Below are 7678 nucleotides of genomic sequence, written 5' to 3' on the forward strand. Positions count from 1 at the left end.
GTAAGATTGTAACTTACTCATGCTTCATTTTATTTACTAACATATATTTGATAATTTTTAAGTCAATTAGTTTTTGTATATTGCAAATATAGAATTAGATTCCACTTTAATTATGTGTTTAGTTTTACTATATATCACCACTCCACAGAAATCATCTAGCTTATTTTTATTTTTCTTTAACAATACAGCTAGGTGCTGCCTATTTTATGACAAATTGATTGTGTGTGCGCGCGCGCGTGCATATGATTCAGATGCTAACTGTGCATTGACGATTGATTAAATGTTGTAGGGAACCGTGAAGCAGATAAAAGCCGCTCCACCTCCACGGTGATATGCTTATGCCGAGCACCAAGGTCCCCAGGTTGCTTTGCTTTGCTTGTCTGAATCCTCAATACAGCTCTGTTAAACTGTTGTGCACGTCGTGCTGTTAGCTTAGCTGTAGTTAATTTATAGCCTATTTTTTGTGATCCTCAAGCCTTCTAGAGGCCTACAACGTACAAGCTTATAGGCCATCCTATTATTTTTCTTCAACACGACTTGTATTCCTGGTTTTTTCTTTCCATTGTCTTGCAGCAGCGCTTGCACATGATAACTAGTGACCAGAGATGTAGTAAGATTAGCATGGAGGAAGGGGGGGGGGGGGGGGGGGGGGGATGGCGCTCAGGTTGGCCGCCACTACGCTCCGCCAGTGATCTCATGCATAGTGCTTGATGGTGAACTAGTTGCTAGCCATATGTTTAGAAGTTTTTTTCTCTCTATGTACTGATACTAAGTTTCTCTTTGCCATCTCTTTATCTTCATGTGCAAAGAATTATCTACGTGAAAACACAGAGACAAAGTCTGATCTACTGGAAACCAATAGATTGCTTTGCTTTGGTCCTGCATGATTTAAGTGCACGAGGAGGCCATGTGTCATCACGCAGGCGGACAGCATGGAGCACATAATTGGTAATGTGGTATTGCCGTGCCCATGACTGCCCGGGGGATGAAGAAAACGATTGATGGATGCCAATTAGAAAGCTAGCGATTAAGTGAGCATGTGAAAAATTTGCATTTTGGTCATTTTTGGAAACTTTTTATAAATAGACCCGAGCGAAACCATGTCTAAGAACGGACCTTGAAGTTCAGGCATCATAGGACACCTACACCGATGGTTCGAGGCTCGACATGTGTGGTCTCAGACTACACGAAGCCCTACCACATTAGCTAGGGCATTGATCGCCTTTCGCCACGTAGCACTCGACGTGGCGGTGGGCCCTGTGGACTTGATGATGAGGTTAGTGCACTTAAAGGCCACGTCTGCCCCCTTCTTCCTCCTCTCTCCATTCTATTCTCTGCCGGCGTGCTTCTTTCTCTCTGTCCCCTCTGTCTCCATGAAGCCTAGACCCCAAATGTAGCCCTAGGGAGGCCTGATCTCACTTGTGGACGCTTCTTCGAGGATAATCCTCCTTCCCCTCTCCCATTCCGTCCAGTTAGATTTAATTGCATTGGTTGTTTATTTGTAGAACGCTATACTATGGCTGTAAGGTTGGTTTGGTGATGTATTTGTGAAATTTGTGTTTAGGATGATTTTGTGACCTATGTGTGCTATACTAGCTCTGTTTTTTTTTGTCGAGTTATTGTTAGAACCCTGTAATGTTCTTCGTTGGGCATTAGGGTTCTTGCCTAGCCTAGTTCACTAAATGATTTTTTTATGAAAATGCTTGTAGACGCATGTATAAAATGCGCTCCACCTACCATAATCTAATCATTTGGGTGGACACATAGCAAAACAAAATGGGCCATCAGAACCCGAAAAACTAACCCCTTATAGCACAACATGGCTAATACACAAGTGGGACAATATAGCATTTTCACATTAATTGTTAAGTCCTCAATCCTCATATATGATATATGCTTGTATACATCACAATCCTGTACCTCAAAAAGCATGGTAGCAGTCAATTGGAGGCCCTAGGACGATACTTCTGTTATTGGTACAATAATGCTATATGCATCTATAACTATAATCTATCACTGTAATCAATGCCGAGTAATAATTGTTTATAGGCAAACTTAGGTCGAAAGGTATTAATTTATTAGGTATATATGATTGGTTAATAATTCCAAATGTATTTAATGACATGACCATGGTATGTGACTACATTTGATGCGTGATGACTGTAGATATATAAATTAGTGAGGTTGGATTATGGAGGATGTGTGCTTAGGACATGGGATATGATAGTGTTGAATTTGAGGACATGTTGGAGAATGTTTTTATTTTTTGGGAATCACGCTCTTTGACCGAGTTAGTTGCCTGAGTGAAAGGAAGGGTGGGTTGGACAGAAGGAGATGTGGTTGTGTAGTTGGAAGGGGTGATAGATGTAGGGTCATTAAAAGGTCCATAGATCAAGAGGATGCTTAAAATTAGTAGCGAGTATGAGTGGGATGCTTGCAAGGAAAGTTGTATTGGCCTCATAAGTTCGATCTCTTAATTTGATGGTACATAAGGATTATATCATTGGAAGCTAGAACATTGAATCATTGGATTCGTACCAACCATGCATAGAAAATGGTCCTTCAGAAGAAGAAGAAATAGTACTCACACAACCAACATATGGTGGTATGGAAGGTTGTGGTGCAGCAGATGATGTAGATGCTTATTATGATCATGTAGCTGGATGCCGTGATGACAACAAAATGATTAATGATGATAGATCTTGTATAGTTGGCAAAGATGAAGCAACCTAAGATGAAGGTAGTGAAGTTGGAGGATGTCAAGATGATGTAAGTGATGATGATGATTTGAGTGATGAAGATGATATTGGCGATGCTATGGCTTCAAATAATTTATATGTGGAGATAGCTTGTGATAACGATACTTACGAGGAGTAGACAGCTCTAGACTCTGACAATAATCATCCTATGTCTCGATTAGTGCTAGGCAAATAGCAGTGTTGAGGAGGGTTTTGCCAAGGAGGGATCCACTAGTTCCTGAAGGTCACGGTTGATAGGATCTAGATGGCTAGAGGGGGGTGATGAATAGTGTCAGGATCATCTCCCTTTTAAGTAGATTACCAAACTCAGTAGTCTTCCATTGACTGCTAGGCTAGATAGATCACTTAATATGTCATCCCAGTACACCACCCATATGATGTACTATGTCCAACCTTCATCTAGGATCACACAAAGGAAAGGAAATATCACAACACACATCTAGATCATATTACATCACAAAGGGTACATTAGTTTACAAACCATGTTCCAAACTTAGTTCATAACACAAAAAGTACATACATCCATCCTAATCGACAACATTAGAGTAGCGGAAGTCTTACAACAACATAGTTTTAAAGATAACAATGTGCGGGAGGTGCCACATTCCACATATTTACGAGACATTAGTCTCTCTACCATTCTTGGTCCTCATTGGACTCTGTTGCATAGAAGAACCCATACGCTGGGACAACAATACCTGAAAAACTTAAACAATCACAGGGTGAGTACTCAATTGTACTCCGTAGGACTTACCAAATACAATACAAGTATAATGCATTTGGTTAGTAGCAAGGAATGCATCTGGTTTTGCATAAAGGAAATTTGTGCAAGAATATAAATGTTAGAATAATACTAGGCATTAACAAGCATAGCATGGTTCAAGGTATATGTAAGCAACAAGCAATTGGACCTTGATCTTCCATGAGTCCTTGTTTCAACTCTAGTCCGTATCTAGAAGTACAAAACTTATGGCGTTCGAAAAGGAAACTCTGCAGAGGGGTACACACTAACCCCACCAAAGACAAGGGATATCGCCCATACGACCCATTGGTACATAAGGGTACCTCAGTATGTCGTAATCATTCCCCAATAAAGCCACGGATGACCGACGAACTGGTTTGAAAGGTAATAACATCTCATCTACCTCATGTCACCCCCGAGCTAAATCCATGGGAAAATTGGTCGCCATCAAGTACTTGGCTTGTCACACCCATATATGACAAGTATATGTAACATATGTGTGTAGTGTAGTATTATTGGTTCTGTCGATGTCCTGGCGGACAATACGGTAGAGCATTGAACGGTCTGTGAGAATGGTCCACCAGGAGCAACTCTGAAATTCCTAAGTGTTAGATCTCGCAGATGGTCCAGAGGTTCAAGCTGACGATCCGTGGATCCAAACCCGAAATTACTAAGTTCTGTTGGTGAAAAATGAATTATAGTCAGACTGTCCGCGTGTGTGATAGATGGTCTATGTGGACAAGCCTGTAGGCCCTAAGTGTTTGATTTTTGTAGCTGTTCTCCCAGACGGTCCGCGGCGCGGGCGGACAGTCAGCAAAAATATCAATGGCTGGGACAGAAGTGCAAACTCTCTAAGAAGATTTGGCGGAACGGTCCGGTGACTGTGCGGACGGCCTGAGCATGTTCAGTGCAGAATGAACATCTTGAAATGTGGATCTTCATCTATGTTACATTCATGTCTATACTCTGTTGTTGTGGGCTGCTCCTAGGGTACTATAGAGCACATCTAGATATCCAAACTAAGCTACATTGCATCTTTCTAGCATCTTGGTCATTGGGAGTGTTTTTCTAGGTGATGAAGATCTAGTTCATGAATGTGATGAAAATGTGCCTAAGCTCAAATCCATGCTTACCGAAGGGGTCAGGGGAATGTTGTTGAGCTTCTCAACAAGGTGAAGAAGCTGGTGTTCCCCTTTCTTCCCTTGCTCCTTCCTTTCTTCTTGGGTTCTCCTTCTCCTCCTAGCTCCAAATGGTTAGGGAGAGAGGGCTCCTCCCTCTTCAATCCCCAACCTCCTGTGGACAGCAGCTCCTACTTGATCTTCATGGCCTTCTTGCTAGTGGTGATGCTCCAATCCCTTCTTCTTCCTTTCTTCTTGCTCTTGGTGTCTGAGAGTGGAGAGATCAACTAGATTGAATGTTAGTGTGAGGGAGGAGAGGGAGTGTGAGAGAGTGGAGGATGTTGGTCACTGAGCTCTCCATAAAATGGACACCTGGGCTGACATGTGGGGCCACAAGTGCTCCTGCAGTGACAACTCACTGCTGTGCATGGGGCGTTCTGGCGGACGGTCCATGAGAACACGAACTGTCTGAAAACAGTCTATGTTATTGTTCCAGCGAAACATTCGGGTGGTGTGGCAGACTGTCCGACTCGTCCCTTCCTCTTTTCTTTTGTTTCTCTCCCCCCACCACAGCCACAAAATCAATACAACGGTGAGTTGTTCTTTCCCCTTCAGCCCCAGAATCATTTCCATCAATTCCCTGGCTGATCCGGCCTCCAACAATCTTCACCTAACTTCATAAAGATTCAATGCTCTCTAGACTGTTTTCACTTCTTTGCATTTCAGTAATAAGTGACCACGGTCCTCTTCTAGCCTGCCGCACATGCAACATTTTGTGTAAAGCTTATGCCTCTTCTCTGCAACAGCTTTCTAACAGCCAAAGCATTGATCTCCAGAGGAAATACTTTATTTTCAGTGGACAGTGTAGTGGCCACAGCTTTCTCCAGAAATTTTCACCAATGCTCCCTCTTGCTCCTGATGCTATATTCCTTCTTTGTCTTCTCACTTCTCATGTCCGTTGCACCTTATATGCTGATTTCACCCAAAACATCCCCTTGTTGTCGAAATGCCACCCTATGACGTCCTCCATCTCTAGGTAGTATCAACCTGATAATTTGGACATCCTCCTCCCAGAAGATCTGATTTATATTAGCAAGGGGACATCCCATTGTTCAATCATCGGGATAATCAACTCATCCACCTTTGTGATTATAATTTTCTTAATTGCAGAGATGTGTATTTTTTTTTTTGAAAAAATGATATATCAAATGACAATTATTGGTGATAAAATTACTAGAGCCTATTGAAGGTCAGATGTTTCCCATTTTTTTAAGAATTTCTATGATTTATCTGTTTTGTCCATGCATGTGTGTCTAAGGAGAATTAATGTGAAGGCTCCGTCGGATACCTTCAATTATTATTTTCATAAAATGAACTACACCCACATTCATGGTTTGCTGCCCATTCTTATATAGCTACCTACTTTTAGTACAGTACAAGTGATCTGTACCTCTGAAAACAATTTAGAATGTTAGTGGATAAAGAAAATTATGGCATTTATCTTTATAATAATGTTGCTACCTGTTTTTTCAGTTTGTGTTATCCTGTAGAACCCGTGGTAACAAAGCACCTTATCATTCATACAAAACATCTCATTGTTCGTACATGGTTGGTACGTATCCTGGATATATGCAAATAAAGCAACACCACCACCAAATAGAACCACCAGTAATAATATCATTTATCTAAACAACTGAGAGGGATACAGGGATGCATGCATACATATTGTTTGACATGAAACAAAATGAAGGCTAACTCAAACTATTCTGCCACGAAGCACAAGACATGGGATGCAACGGGTGACCCAAGGACAAGACCCTTAAGAGTAACAGATGTAAATGCAACCGAAAACATATAAGAGCTGGCCATGCACAATTGGAAAAGTGAGCTCCATGCACTACTGTGGCCATGGGAGCCCTGAGGAAGAACCCAGATTGAAAGGCTGCATCATTTGACACCCACTGCCGCTGGGGTCCCTGCTGCTGCCTACCAAGCCATCATAGAGCGCCGAGCCGAGCTCCCCATAGTTTGGGGCCAGCAGGCTTGCAAGCGGCCAGTCCTGCTGCAGCTGGTGTTCCTCTAGTGGGCCATGATTTGCATCTCGTTGTAGGTGTAGGAAGAAGCTTGTGTCTGTGACGAGGATGAAACTGGTAGCATCACCTGCAATGGATCTGGGAGGGCTCCCTGCCCACCGACAAGCTGCTGGATCCGTGCTTTGGCTTTGCTCATCTTCATCTCCACCATCTCCCTAAGGCTAACGAGCTCATCCTTGGTGGTGCCAACCAGGCCTGGACGACGTCCATCCAAGCTGTCATGCAAGAGGACCAAGGTCTCACGCTCACGATTCTCGTTATCCAACTTGCTCGCCTGCTCATGGAGCCTCAACGTGCGACTTTGGAGGAACTCTTCTTGGCTCTGTGTCTTCTTGAAGCTGCCAACATTTGGCATGTCCTTGAATTTCTTGAGGAATTTCTTGGCCTCTGCATCAGAGGGCCACACCTCCGGCTGGGCCTTGCCATCACCATACACCACCACACACATCTTAATGCCACAAAGTGTGGTGAGCTCACTAGCCTTTTTTTCCAGGGACTGGTAGCGTCTCTTGTACGTTGCACGCCGAGTAGCATTGTTGGAGATCCACTGGAGATTCACCTTCCTGCGTGCCATAGCACTAGCACCTAGTAATATCCTAGCTTGCAGGCTACTACAATTCTACAACCGAAATGTAATGGATGCTTTGGTGTTGAGGTGAAATGATGAGAGGGGTGGGGTTTGTATATATAGATCCAGGAGGGGCTTAGAGAAACTTATACTGGTGATAAATCGCCTAGTTATGCCACAATATTATGGTTAGCATTTACTTACTACAAAAATATGGTGTACATATTTTGCTTCATAAGTAATGCATAGACCTCAAGAAAAACATTTCATGCATACATCATGATGAGCATTGTGTGATAGGTTAGACAGTAGTCACATTTTTGTTAATTACAACGGCGATAAGTTGCCTAATCATACCATGATATTATGGCTAGCATTAATTGTCACATAAATATAGT

General features: G+C 42.6%; 1 pseudogene; it reads right to left on the minus strand.

The window, feature by feature from the left end:
* Positions 1-6516: 6516 nt before the first annotated feature.
* Positions 6517-7286, minus strand: LOC136489329 (agamous-like MADS-box protein AGL80; annotated as a pseudogene).
* Positions 7287-7678: the final 392 nt, after the last annotated feature.

Source organism: Miscanthus floridulus, chromosome 10 (assembly GCF_019320115.1).
Source record: "Miscanthus floridulus cultivar M001 chromosome 10, ASM1932011v1, whole genome shotgun sequence".
In the NCBI taxonomy this organism is placed as follows: Eukaryota; Viridiplantae; Streptophyta; class Magnoliopsida; order Poales; family Poaceae; genus Miscanthus; species Miscanthus floridulus.